Source organism: Eubalaena glacialis, chromosome X (assembly GCF_028564815.1).
Source record: "Eubalaena glacialis isolate mEubGla1 chromosome X, mEubGla1.1.hap2.+ XY, whole genome shotgun sequence".
Lineage (NCBI taxonomy): Eukaryota > Metazoa > Chordata > Mammalia > Artiodactyla > Balaenidae > Eubalaena > Eubalaena glacialis.
The window spans coordinates 95,411,744-95,425,023 of record NC_083736.1 but is presented as its reverse complement, the minus strand read 5'-3'; the positions used below and the strand labels follow the sequence as shown (position 1 = coordinate 95,425,023).

At 37.9% G+C, this 13,280-nt stretch overlaps 1 pseudogene; it reads right to left on the bottom strand.

The window, feature by feature from the left end:
• Window positions 1–695: 695 nt before the first annotated feature.
• On the bottom strand, window positions 696–1,538 carry LOC133081857 (GMP reductase 1-like; annotated as a pseudogene).
• Between the last annotated feature and the right edge of the window lie 11,742 nt (window positions 1,539–13,280).

Genomic DNA, 13,280 nt, shown 5'->3' with positions numbered 1-13,280 from the left:
GGTGGGGGTTATCTAACCAGGCAGATGTTCAGATGTGGGTTGATGGAGAGTGGGGGTCAGGCTCCAGCTCTCATGCTGCTTGAGTGGCTCTTGTGATTTTAAACAGTGCATCTCCCAGAAATCTCAGAGATTCAGAAGGAGCTGTATGCCAATTGGCTCACAGACGAACCTTCTTTCTGCTTGCACAAAAATTGGAGCAGAAGTTTCATTGTCCCCCTCCTCTGCTTATTCTGCTTACAGATAGTCAGAACAACCCTAATACCATTTTTATGGAGCTACTGACAGAGGATATTGTCCTGTTTTCCTAAATAGTCATAAGAGAGAGATCAGTCAGCTCACTGGTGCACACCTTACCGAGAGCCAGATGGTACAGGCCTTTACCTTCATCCTTGTCCCTGAGCAATTTCAGTGCATCAATATAGCATTCAGCTGCCTTTGAAATTAAGTTAATCACAGTAGCTTTTTAAATGTAAGATCTTTGGAGACAAGAGCATTCTTGTCAATTAAAAACTTTTTAAAAAGGAATGAAAAGGGGGCACAAATTGATTTAAACAATGAAGACATGAATTCTGGAGAGTAGACACCATGTACCTCTGACCCAATCAATATTCTGTGTTTATACACCAAGAGGGCACTGGGGATAGCTCCAAAGTCTAAAGCCTTTCAAGTGGTGTGAGGGGAGGAGAAAGGAGCTCTTATACAAGAATATGATATCCAGAATATTTTCTATGTTCTCTTTCGAAGTCATTTCCTGAGGCTCTGTATTCAGCAACTCCTGCATCTTTCTTATTGCTCTTTCAAAGCTCATCCCATAGAATAGCTTGAGAGGGCTATTTCTCTCCCTCGTTTCTCTAGCACGCTGTCTATGGCTTGAAAACATCCCTCCCAGTATGGCAAAATCTGCTCCAGATCCAAAGGTTTGGCTGCCGTGCATGGACTCAAGCAGTTGTCTTCTGAGATGATTTGCCCCTTTGGAGTGCAAGCAGACCCAACACATTTCGTCACTTTGCTCAGCTGCGGGTAGTCCACTCATGTTCTGAGGTAAGTGGTACACACAGAGCCCAGGCTGATTTCCACTTAGATTGTAAGTCTCTGCTTCAGAAAGTAAACTCTTCTACCATCCCTCCTGTCACTACGTTCCCTGACATTTGGAAATTTGGCATGCATAAGTTTCAAAAGTTCCACAGACTCTTCAGAATAGCCACTGGCCACATCCAAGCAAATGAACTTAACTTGAAGCACAACTTTTCATCTCTTCCAGATAATTCTGCCCACTTCCTGAACTCACAGCTAAATGCTGCACACATTGTGGATTATTGTGGCCAAGAGTTTCTAGTTATCCAGGGCATAATGCTTATGAATTGCTGTGAACCTGAAATGCTGTGTCATAACCACTGCCATTTCATATGTCCCCATGGTGTCTATGTTGACCACAGTAATAGGAATCCTTGAGTTGGTCTGCTTAGACTTTCTTACTATGTGACAGAATGCTTAAGATCCACCTCAGCTAGATTCTTGAGATTGCTTTGCTTAAGCATTGAGGTTCATATCTATGTAGAGCATCTTGCTAGGTTGCGGAGAGGCACACTTCAGCTGTACTACAGCTTGGACCAGGCAACTTTTTCCTGTGGCAAAAGCAGAGTTGTTGGGGAGAGAGTGCTGTTGTTGCTGGCTAGGTGCTTTTAAAAATTAAGTTTATAATGGAAAGAAAGTCTTTGCTGACCTCTTGATTCTGCCTTAGTTGCCTGCACTCTATTTACCTATCCTAACTCTTTCATCCTGTTTTGTTGACTTTCTGCTTTGTATCCCTTACTTATCTGTAAGTGCCATAGGACAAAAACCTTATCTGGTTCAACTTTGTAACCACTCCAATGTTGAAAGTTCAAGTTGGTGGAAGCGATTTAAATTTTCGCTAATATGGGAATGGTTAAATAAATTATCCACACTGTGGAAATTGTGCAGATATAAAAAGTAATGAAATAAAAAATGTGTAGTGACATCAAATTATATTGAAGTTATATTTTTGAGTGAAGAAAGTGGCAGAAGAGTATTTAGAGAATACCGTTCCACGCACATACACATAATGCATACATATATGTGCATGCAACTAGTTTATTAAGTAGTTCTAATTTTCTGGTATAAACATGGAACAATTTTATTTTTTCCAGTAATTGCTGTCAACTATGGTCTGTCAAATCTTCTGTTTCTCACTGAATAATGAATTCGTTTAATGACATTTCAGTTTGTTTCCTCAACTATTCAATCACTTTCATTCATTAAGAGAGTTTTGTTTTGGGTTTTTGAAACTTAGTCTGGTTTATTTTTTAAACTTTTTGTTTTGAAATAATTTTAGTTCTAAAGAAGATAGTACAAAGCATTTCTGTAAACCCTACATCTAGCTTTGCCTAATACCTGTGGTACATTTACAAAAACAAAGAAATTAACATTTGTGCAATACTATTAACTAAATTACAGACTTTATTATTAAGATTTCTCCAGGTTTTTCACTACTGTCTTTTTCCTGTCCCAGGATTCAATCCAGGATACAATGTTGCATTTGGTTAACATGTCTCTTTTTTTTTTTTAATTTATTTAATTTATTTATTTATGGCTGTGTTGGGTCCTCGTTTCTGTGTGAGGGCTTTCTCTAGTTGTGGCAAGCGGGGGCCACTCTTCATCGCGGTGCGCGGGCCTCTCACCACCGCGGCTTCACTTGTTGTGGACCACAGGCTCCAGACGTGCAGGCTCAGTAACTGTGGCTCACGGGCCCAGCTGCTCTGCGGCATGTAGAATCTTCCCAGACCAGGGCTCGAACCCGTGTCCCCTGCATTGGCAGGCAGACTCTCAACCACTGCGCCACCAGGGAAGCCCTAACATGTCTCTTTATTCTATCACAGTTTATCAGTCTTTCCTTATTTTTCATAACCTCCACACTTTTAATGAGTGAGGTATTTTGTAGAATGTTCTTCAATTTGAGTTTGTCTCACGTTTTCTTATAATTACATTGGGGTTATTGATTTGAAAGAATACCACAGAGTTGAAGTGCCCTTTTCATCACAATGTCAGGATTACATGACATCAACATGACTGATCACTTGTGAGGTTAACTTTGATCATTTGGTTAAGATGAGTCTGCCGGGTTTCTCCACTTCTAAAGTTACTGTTTTTCTCTTTTCATATTCTGTTTGTTAGAAGCAAGTTACTAAGTCTAGCCTACACTAAAGAGGAAGGGATTTAAACTCTACCACCTGGAGGGAGGAATATCAAAGAATTTGTGGATATATATCTGAAAACAACCACAGTAATTGACAAATATTTGGGGTCAGTTGATTTGAGACTATGCAAACATTCTGTGGATTTTGCCTGCAACAATTATTACTGTGATGTTCTGATGGTAACTTTTTATATCCCTCATTTCCTTCTATATTTAGTATTTGAAATTATTATGTGAGAAAGATTTCCACCTCCCCCATGTATTTATTCATACGATTATTTGTTTCTATCAGTGTGACTCATGAATTTTTGTCTTCGGGGTTATAATATAATACAATCATTTGGGTTTTTTTGCGCAAATTTTTCAGCCTTGGCAATTGGGAGCTCTTTCAGGTCAGCATACCTTTATTCTTTTTCTGCTTCCTTACTTTCTGGTGCTACAAGATGTTCCAGATTCATCTTGTATTATCCTTTTCCCAGCCTAGTAATCAGACATTTCTCTGAGGAGTCTTGGTTACTTTTATTGGATAATCATATTTAGTAATTAAGATCTGAATGCAGGGTATTCTGGTTGCTACTGGGGTGTCATTGCTTCTCAAACTTCTAAGCTGATAGAGCAAGGAGATAAATGCTTGTAATATTAAGCTGTATATACACAATCTCTACATTTATTTATTGTGTATATCTGTAACTATCTGTCTCTCTATAGATATAGATGATATACAGATACACACACACACACACACACACAAGTTCATACTGATACACGTGACTCTAATCCATTACCACACGTATCCATTAAGCTTTCTCTCCTCTTATTATTTTTTGTTTATAAATTTATTTATTTATTTTTATTTTTGGCTGAGTTGGGTCTTCGTTGCTGCATGCGGGCTTTCTCTGGTTGCAGCGAGCGGGGGCTACTCTTCGTTGCAGTGCGTGGGCTTCTTATTGCGGTGGCTTCTCTTGTTGCAGAGCATGGGCTCTAGGCACACAGGCTTCAGTAGTTGTGGCATGCAGGCTCAGTAGTTGTGGCACACGGGCTTAGTTCTGCGGCATGTGGGATCTTCCTGGACCAGGGCTCGAACCCGTGTCCCCTGCATTGGCAGGTGGATTTTTAACCACTGCGCCACCATGGAAGCCCCTCCTCTTATTTTTAATTTCTATCTCTGACAGTGAGAAACCTGGTTCTCCTTTATGCATAATTTATTTACTTATTTATTTAACTCTAGTATATAGTTAAAGTAGTTTCAGAACTTCTGTCATGTACCCCTGTGAGAAACAAATTTCCCCACCAGAACACAGCATTTCTGTATAGTTCTTTTTGTCTTGACCCTTATAATATCCAGTCACTTTTTCAAAGCAACTTAGGTCAGCTCTTTTTTTCCCTACCCTTTTTATTGAAGTTATGGCATACATCTATAATACAGGAGATTCATTTGCAACAGTGTGCTTTCCGTCTAGGGCTCCCCTACATCTTGATTTGTATATTTTTTAATGGACATAGAGCAAAAGTCACCCTTTGTGGTGTGCAGTTCTGTGAAATTTGAAAACATTCATATAGTTATGTATCAACCACCACAGTACCATACTGAAGAGTTCTATCACTCTAAAATTTCCCTTATGTGGCCCCTTTGTAGTCAACTACTCCCCCCATCCTCACCCTTGAAGCCTCTTTTATATCTGTATAGATTAACCTCTACATAATGTCATATAAATGGAATCAGACAATACATATATTTTTGAGTCTGGCTTCTTTCAATTAGCAAAATACATTTGAAATGCATACATGTTGTTGTGTGAAGCAGAAGTTTGTTCCTTTTAATTACTGTGTAGTATTCCATTGTACAGATGTATATTAATTTATTTTCAGATGTTAAAGCAAGCTAACATTCCTGAGATAAATACCACTTTGTCGTAGTGTATAATGATTTTTATATGTTGCTGGATTCAATTTCCTATCATCTCGTTTAGTACTTTTGCATATATATTCATAACAGTTAGTGGTCTGTAGTTTTCTTGTGATGTCTTTGACCGGTTTTAGTATCAGGGTAATACAGGTCTTACGATGAGTTGGGAAGTGTTCCTTCCTCTTCTATTTATGGAAGAATTTGCTAAGGATTTGTATTAATTCTTCTTTATATGCTTGGTAGAATTAACCAGCACAGTCATCTAGGCCTGGGCTTTTGGGGGGCAAATAATTATTTTTTATTATTATTTCAATCTCTTAACTTATTATTATATTGGTTTATTCAGATTATTGGTTTCTTTTTGCGTCAATTTTGATAGGAATTTGTCCATGTCATCTAAGTTATCTAATTCATTGACATACAATTGTTCATAGTTTTCCTTTTAATCATTTATTTTTCCTGAAAGGTCAATAGTAATGCCCCTCTTTCATTTCTTTCTTTCTTTCTTTTTTTTTTAAATTTTATTCATTGTTTTTGGCTGCGTTGGGTCTTCGTTGCTGCACGCGGGCTTTCTCTAGTTGCGGCGAGCGGGGGCTACTATTTGTTGTGGTGCGCGGGCTTCTCATTGCAGTGGCTTCTCTTGTTGCGGAGCACAGGCTCTAGGCTCACGGGCTTCAGTAGTTGTAGCACGCAGGCTCAGTAGTTGTGGCTTGCAGGCTCTAGAGCACAGGCTCAATAGTTGTGGCACACGGGCTTAGTTGCTCCGTGGCATGTGGGATCTTTGCGGACCAGGGCTCGAACCTGTGTCCTCTGCATTGGCAGGTGGATTCTTAACCACTGCACCACCAGGGAAGCCCACCCTCTTTCATTTCTGATTTAAGTAATTTGAGTCTTCTCTTTGTTTTTCTTAGTTAATCTAGCTAACGGTTTGTCAATTTTTTCGATGTTTTCCAAGAATAAACTTTGGGTTTAACTGATTTTTTTCTCTTCTCCATTTCATTCATTTCAAATCTAATCTTTTTTGTTTCCTTATTTATGTTCACTTTATGTTTAGTTTGTTTTTCTTTTTCCAGTGTCTTAAGGTAGAAGTTTAAGTTATATATTTGGGATCTTCTTCTTTAATATAAATATTTACAGCTATATATTTCCTTTTAAGTACTGTTTTACCTGCATCCTGTAAGTCTTGGATGTCATATCTTCATTTTCATTCACCTCATTGTGTTTTCTAATTTCCTTTTTAATTCCTTCTTTGACCCAATGATTTTTGAGGAGAGCATTTTAAAATTTCTATACATCTGTGTATATCCCAAATTTCTTTTTGATGTTGATTTCTCATTTTATTCTACTGTGGTCAGAACACATACTTTTTATTATTTCTTTTTTTTTACATTTATTGAGATTTTTATGGCCTATCCTATATGGACTATCCTGAGGAAGTTTCACTGTGCATTTGAGGAGAATGTATATTCTGCTGTTGCTGGGTGGTGTGTTCTATAGATGTCTGTTAGGTCTAATTGGTTTATAGCATTTTTCAAGTCTTTGAATATTCTTGTTGATCTTCTGCTTTGTTGTTCTATGCATTATTGAAAGTGGAATATTGAACTCTCTAACTATTATAGTTGAATTGTCTATTTTTCCCATCAATTTTCATAGTTTTTGCTTCATGTACTTTTAGTCCTATTGTTAGTTCCATATATTTGTAATATTGTTTTATCTTCCTGATGGATTGACCATTTTATCATTATAAAATGTCACTCTTTACCTCTAGTAACCTTTTTTATTTTTAATTCTATTTTGTCTGATAATAGTATTGTTACTCCAGCTTTCTTATGGTTGCTGTTTTCATGATACATATATTTTTATCATTTTCCTTTCAATCTTTATATGTTTAAACCTAAAGCATGCTTCCTGTGAACAGCATACAGTTGGATCTTTTAAAAATCTAATCTGACAATCCCTGCCTTTTGTTTGAATTGTTTAATCCATTCATATTTAATGTTATTGTTGATATGATTGAATTTATTTCTGCCAACTTACTTTTTCTAAAAAAAATTTATTTATTTATTTATTTGGCTGCATCGGATCTTAGTTGCAGCACACGGGATCTTTAGTTGTGGCATGTGGAATCTTTAGTTGTGACATGCGAACTCTTAGTTGCGGCATGTGGGATCTAGTTCCCTGACCAGGGATGGAACCCGGGTCCCCTGCATTGGGAGTGCGGAGTCTTAGCCACTGGACCACCAGGGAAGTCCCTCTGTCAACTTACTTTTTGTCTGTCATATATCTCATGTGTTTTTTGTTCCTCTCTTCTTCTCCTCCACTTTTCTTACATTAATTAAGTATATTCTAATGAAGGATTTTAATTTATTTAATGACTTTTTCATTATATCTTTTAGAGTTATTTCCTTTGTGGTTACCGTAGGACTTGACATATACATCTTAATTTATTGGGTTCTATTTCAGATTTATACTAACTTAATTCCAGTGAGGTATAGAAACATCACTCCTATATAGTTCTATTCCCTTTATCCACTTATTGTGGTATTGTTATACATGTTACAACAAAAATGTTATAAACCCATCCACTGTTACCATTATTACTTTACATAACTTTACATCTCTTATGGAAAATGAAAGAAGGATAGCAAGTATATATTTATAGAATTTATTATGTTAACCTTTTTATTTATCACTTCTGGTTTTCTTCATTTCTTCCAGGGGATTTTAGTTACCCTCTGGATTTGTTTCCTTAGCCTAATGCAGCTTTGCTCCCACCCATCTCCTTTGTGCTTTTATTGGCAAATATATTTCTTTTCTCTGTTATAAGCCCAATAATACATTATATATGTATTGTTTTAACCAGTTGAGAGAAGGAAGGGGAAATAAATATACATTTGAACTGTGTTTTATAATTACATAATTAACTTTATATGTGCTTTTTTTCCCCAGTGGATTCAAATTACTGTCTGGGGTCATTTGCTTTCAGAAGTAGAGAACTTCCTTTAGTATATCTTGTAAGGTGGATCTGCTAGTGAAAGGTTCTCTCATTTTTTTGTTTGTCTGGGAATGTCTTTATTTTGCCTTCATTTTTGAAAGATAGCTTTGGTGAATACAGGATTCTTGGTTGACTGTTTGTATCTTTGAACAGTTTGAATATACTGTCCTACTTCCTTCTGGCCTCTATTGTTTTGGTGATAAATTAGCTGTTGATCTTACTGGAGTTCTCTTATAAGTCAGGAGTCATTTTTTTTCTTGCTGCTTTCAACATTTTCTCCTTGTCTTTGGCTTTCAGCATTCTTACTATGTTGTGTCTGTTTGTCAGTCGCTTGTGTTTATCCTATTTGAGATCACTGAGCTTCCTGGATATGCAGATGGATGTTTTTCATCAAATTTGGGAAGTTTTCAGACATCATTTCTTTGTATTTTTTCCTGCTTCTTTCACTCTCTTTTCTCTCCTTTTGGTATTCTCATTATGTATATGTTGGTGCAATTAATGGTGTCCCACATTTCTTTGAGACTCTGTTCATTTTTCATTATTTTTTCTTTTTTTAAATTAATTTTTATTGAAGTATAGTTGCTTTACAATGTTGTGTTAGTTTCTACTGTACAGCCAAGTGAATCAGCTATACGTATACATATATCCCCTCTTTTTTGGATTTCCTTCCCATTTAGGTCACCACAGTCATTATTTTTTTCTCTTTCTTATTCAGATTACATAAAATCTATGAATCTTAGAGTTCACTAATTCTCAAATCTACTGTTGAGCTCCTCTAGTGAATTTTTCATTTCAATCTTTCTATTTTTCAGAATTTCCACTTGTTTCTTTTTATAATATCTATTTATTGGTTGTTTTTCTATTGATATAATAGTGTCATCATACCTGCCTTTACTTCTTTAATCATAGGGCTTTTTCATTCTTTGAACATATTGGCCACATTGAAGTATTTGTTAAATTCTACATCTGGTTACTCTCACAAGCAGTTTCTGTTGCCTGCTTTGCTCCCCACATGTGGGTCATATTTTCCTGTTTCTCTACATGTCTTGCAATTTTTTCAGGTAATATATTTTAGCAACTCTGAGTACTGATCCTCTCTCTCTGGGGTTTATTGTTGTTGTTATTTGCTTGTTTTTTTAGTGACTGGCTGAATTATTTCAATCATGTCTATTTCCTCCCTGCTATATGATGCCTCTATGTTGATCCTCAGAGCGTACAGTATTGGTATGCCCATAGTCACTCTGGGATGACAGTGGTTTTGGCAGTCCTCTCTTTACTGTCTCCTTACCTGAACATACTTGACTGGTTGATTGCTTTATTGTTTTTGACAATACACTGGGGCATAAGTTGCTCCACAGATTTATGGGATTAAATTTGGGCTCCTTTTCAGATATAGTTTTTGAGGTCATTGTTTGACATTTGTTTGGACTCCAAGAAGACTTTACTTAGCTGTCTCTTTTCCTAATTCTCTGGTAGACTAGCTGGCCTAACGTTTAGCTTATATCTCTAATGAATCTACTGACCTCCTCTTAATTGTTATTCACTACAACCTCCATTTTTTATAGCACCTTTAGCCTTCAAGTTCACACTGTGTGACAAATGAAGTCAGTTCCTTTGGAAAGAGTTTTGGAGCTCTCTGTTTTAAGGCCTGCCTCTCCCCTGGGAAAATCTCTGATACAAGGCTCTGGAGCTAAGGATGGTGACGGTAGCACAATTCTCTCTGAGTGACACTGCTACTTTAGGAGCTGTACACTTGACTCAGGATGGGCAGTTCCTTCAGGTCTTCCTGGCTTGCCTCTCCCAGGAAATTGAGTCCCCAGTATTCTTAGCACACTATGCTGAAGGTAGAGCCTCCTTATGATGAATGGGGGAGGAGCAGAGGGAGCCCTCACCTTTCAGCTGCACTCACTTGGAACTTAGCCTGAGCAACAGTCAACTCAAGACAGGATGAGAAGTTTTGTCTCTCCTGGGAAGATACTGTGACGCTTCAGACGTGAGCTGGGGGAGAAGGAGACCTGTGTTTTTGACTGCACCCTTCTGGAGTGGAGTTTCCATCATGCTAAGCTGGAAGTGGGAAGGCAAGAAAAGAATCTTGGTTCAAATGCCACAGATTCTCATGGTTCTTATTGTTATAGTAGATTGTCTTTTAAAAACGTTTCTTCATTTGCTGTATGCCCTTAGGACCATTTCCAAAGAATTTAAATGATTGTATTTTAGGAGAATAACTTTTAACAATTTCACTGGGAAATGGATCCTCAGAGTTCCTCATATTGCCTTGCCAGAAGTGGAACACCAACCATAGTTATTTTTAATTTCCTGTCTGATGGTGTCAAGATCTGTGTCATTTCTGATTATTGCTTTGCCTCTTCAGAATGTTTTATTTTCTTTCCTTTTTGTATTTCTCATAATTTTTACTTGAAAACTGGATTTGTATAAGACAGTAATTACTGAGGTAAATGGAGTTTATTATTGGAGATGAGCCTGTCATTCCTACAAAGCTTTTAGTGTGAAGTTTGCATTAATCTAGTTAGAAGTTGGGCTGAGTTTGATGTTTTCTTCCTATTTGGCTCTGAGTTTTTCCACTTGGTCTTGCAGTTTCCCTTTGTATTTCTCCCCAAAAGGAATCTGTTTCTTGCTGTCCTCCACTGTTATTTTTACTAAATGTTTGTTAGTGTGCTGTTGAGGGGAGGGACGAGCATTCTCTGGTGTTCTGATTGGGTCTTCATCTTAGGCAGCCACTGTGAACCTGAGTTTTGGTGGTGTAATCTTCACATGTGTTCATGCCTCTCCTCCAGGTTTAATGCTAAGCCTCCCCTCATAGAATTTTTTGTTTTTCTGTTTCCCTTTCCTAGCTGCAGTGGGTTTCTACTAGTGACTTTAGGATATGGGTTTTGTTGTCCGTTTCCCTGCAGATTAAGTCTTTTGTTTACTAAGGGAGATAGGTCTGGTTGGAATTTCAGCAGTGACTGCTATCTCCCTCTCTTAGCTGGCATTATGGGGAAAGCTCTCTCAAATTCTCCCTGATCTTCCCTGAGAACATCTAGTGAGGTTTCTGGATTAAAGCTTGAAAGAGAGTGCAAGCTCTTTTTGTCTGTGGACTTCAGGGACTGAACACTCTCATGCTAGCCTTCAGTCTTTAGAAATTCATTAGAAATTTCAAGCTGAATTTTCCTACTGGTCTACATGGTGTTTGATGGTGTCTATTCCAGATAAGCAAATGCTTGGGTCCTATTTCTCCCTCCACGTGTCTCTCTCTAGATTTTGGGATAATCATTTGCCCTGTGACCTCAGTTCTCTAAAGGTTTTAAGAAGATTTGTTATTTTGGGGACTTCCCTGGTGGTCCAGTGGTTAAGACTCCACACTCCCAGTTCAGGGGGCCCGGGTTTGATCCTTGGTCAGGGAACTAGATACCGCATGCCGAACTAAGACCCAGCACAGCCAAGTAAATAAATAAATAAATATTAAAAAATGCAAAATGTTATTTTGCATTTATCCAACTTTTTTTCCTGTTTTAAGTGTGAGTAGCATTCTTTTCAGCTCTCCATTTGGAGCTGAAACCAAAATTTGCCTTGTTCATTTTACAACTTAAATATAGCATTTGATTTAAAGTTCCTTTTGGTTCCCATAAGCAGTACAATCTCTTTTGCTCTTGTGCCTTGCACTGGACAGGGAGTTGGGGCCTATTTCAGAAACATTTCTTTCATTATCCCAAAAATATTCTTGGGTCTGGGAGGATAGTGAGGGAGAAGCAAGGTAGATATTCCTTATTGTATGGCTGTCTTTAGCAACATTGGCCATTGTCTGTTGGCTCAAGGTGAACAGGTGAAAGGTTAAATAGTCTGGAGACTATTCTTATCATTGGAAAGATGGGAACTCATAAATTGTCAGTCATAAAGCTTTGCATTTTTTTCCTGTCCTCTTTCCCTTTGAGGTATGAAGGAGAATTTTGTAGAGATGGAAATAAAACTCCATAGCCTAAAAATGTAAAGAATTTCTCCTTTTCAGCTACAAACTAGGACTGACCAGATAATTTTGAGTTTAAAGTAGAAGGGTTGAACCCTTCTCTCAGAGTCCAGTGAAGTAGCACCCAGAACAATAGTGATGGGGATACAGTTGGACAATAACCCCAAACAACCTTGCTCAGACTCCCAGAAGGGCCTTGGTTGTGCCTGGGCCTGTTTTAGTGGTTTTGTGGTGAATTCAGTTCTGTATCTGCCTGATGCAGTGCTTCTGATGTTTGATTCAGCCCAGTCCCAGAAGTACAGGAGACAGCAGGCAAAGGGAGCTTACAAAGGCATGTGGTCCTCCAACTCAGGAGAAAACGGGTGTTACCACCTGTTTAAATACCCTCATGTGTTGTAGGCACAGCATCTGATTTGGGTACTAAGGCAGTCAAGCTGTGAACTGGCATTAAATGCCTTTTTAAGGCATTAATGGTGGAGGAAGCAATGCCACTGTGAGCCTTGCTCTTTAGGTCTGTCATCTGAAGAAACATTACCGCTATTCGGACATCCTAAAGGATTGGCTGGGCAATAAGGTGAAGATAAAATTCAAATCCTTAGGTTCCAATCTAGGCTCTTCCCCTTACAGGTATGTAACCTTGCATAAATCACATACACTCTTTGAGCCTCAGTTTAGTCACCTATATCGAAGGCAGAATAACACCTCTCTCAAAATTGCCTGTCAGAATTAAAAGAGCTAGAAATATGAAAAAATGGACTGTGAACAGTGATGATTTACATCACTTCTAGGCCACAGTGTAGAAAAAGGTGTGAGATCTCCATGTATTCTTTTCCTCTGCTGCAGTGGTATCATGATTAGTTTGGATCTCTGGGAAACTAGGGGGAGCAGAACCTCTCCATCCCCAATTCTCATGAAGTGTGAGAAATAAACCTTTGTTGTGTTAAGCCACTGATGTTTTGGGGTTGGTAGCTATCCTATCATAAGCTTAGCCTAACCTGACAAACACACAAATGATCCTCAGAGTTAAGCAACAGAATCACTGGAATTCTTGTTCATATAAATACACTTTATATGTGGGAAAACTATATTGGGAGGCAAGTGATTATGATAGTGGTGATTATGATGGTAAGAGAGTACTACTCAAGTATCATATCAGAAAGTCAATAGGTAATAACTAAACAAGTAAAGAAATAGCAGTTGT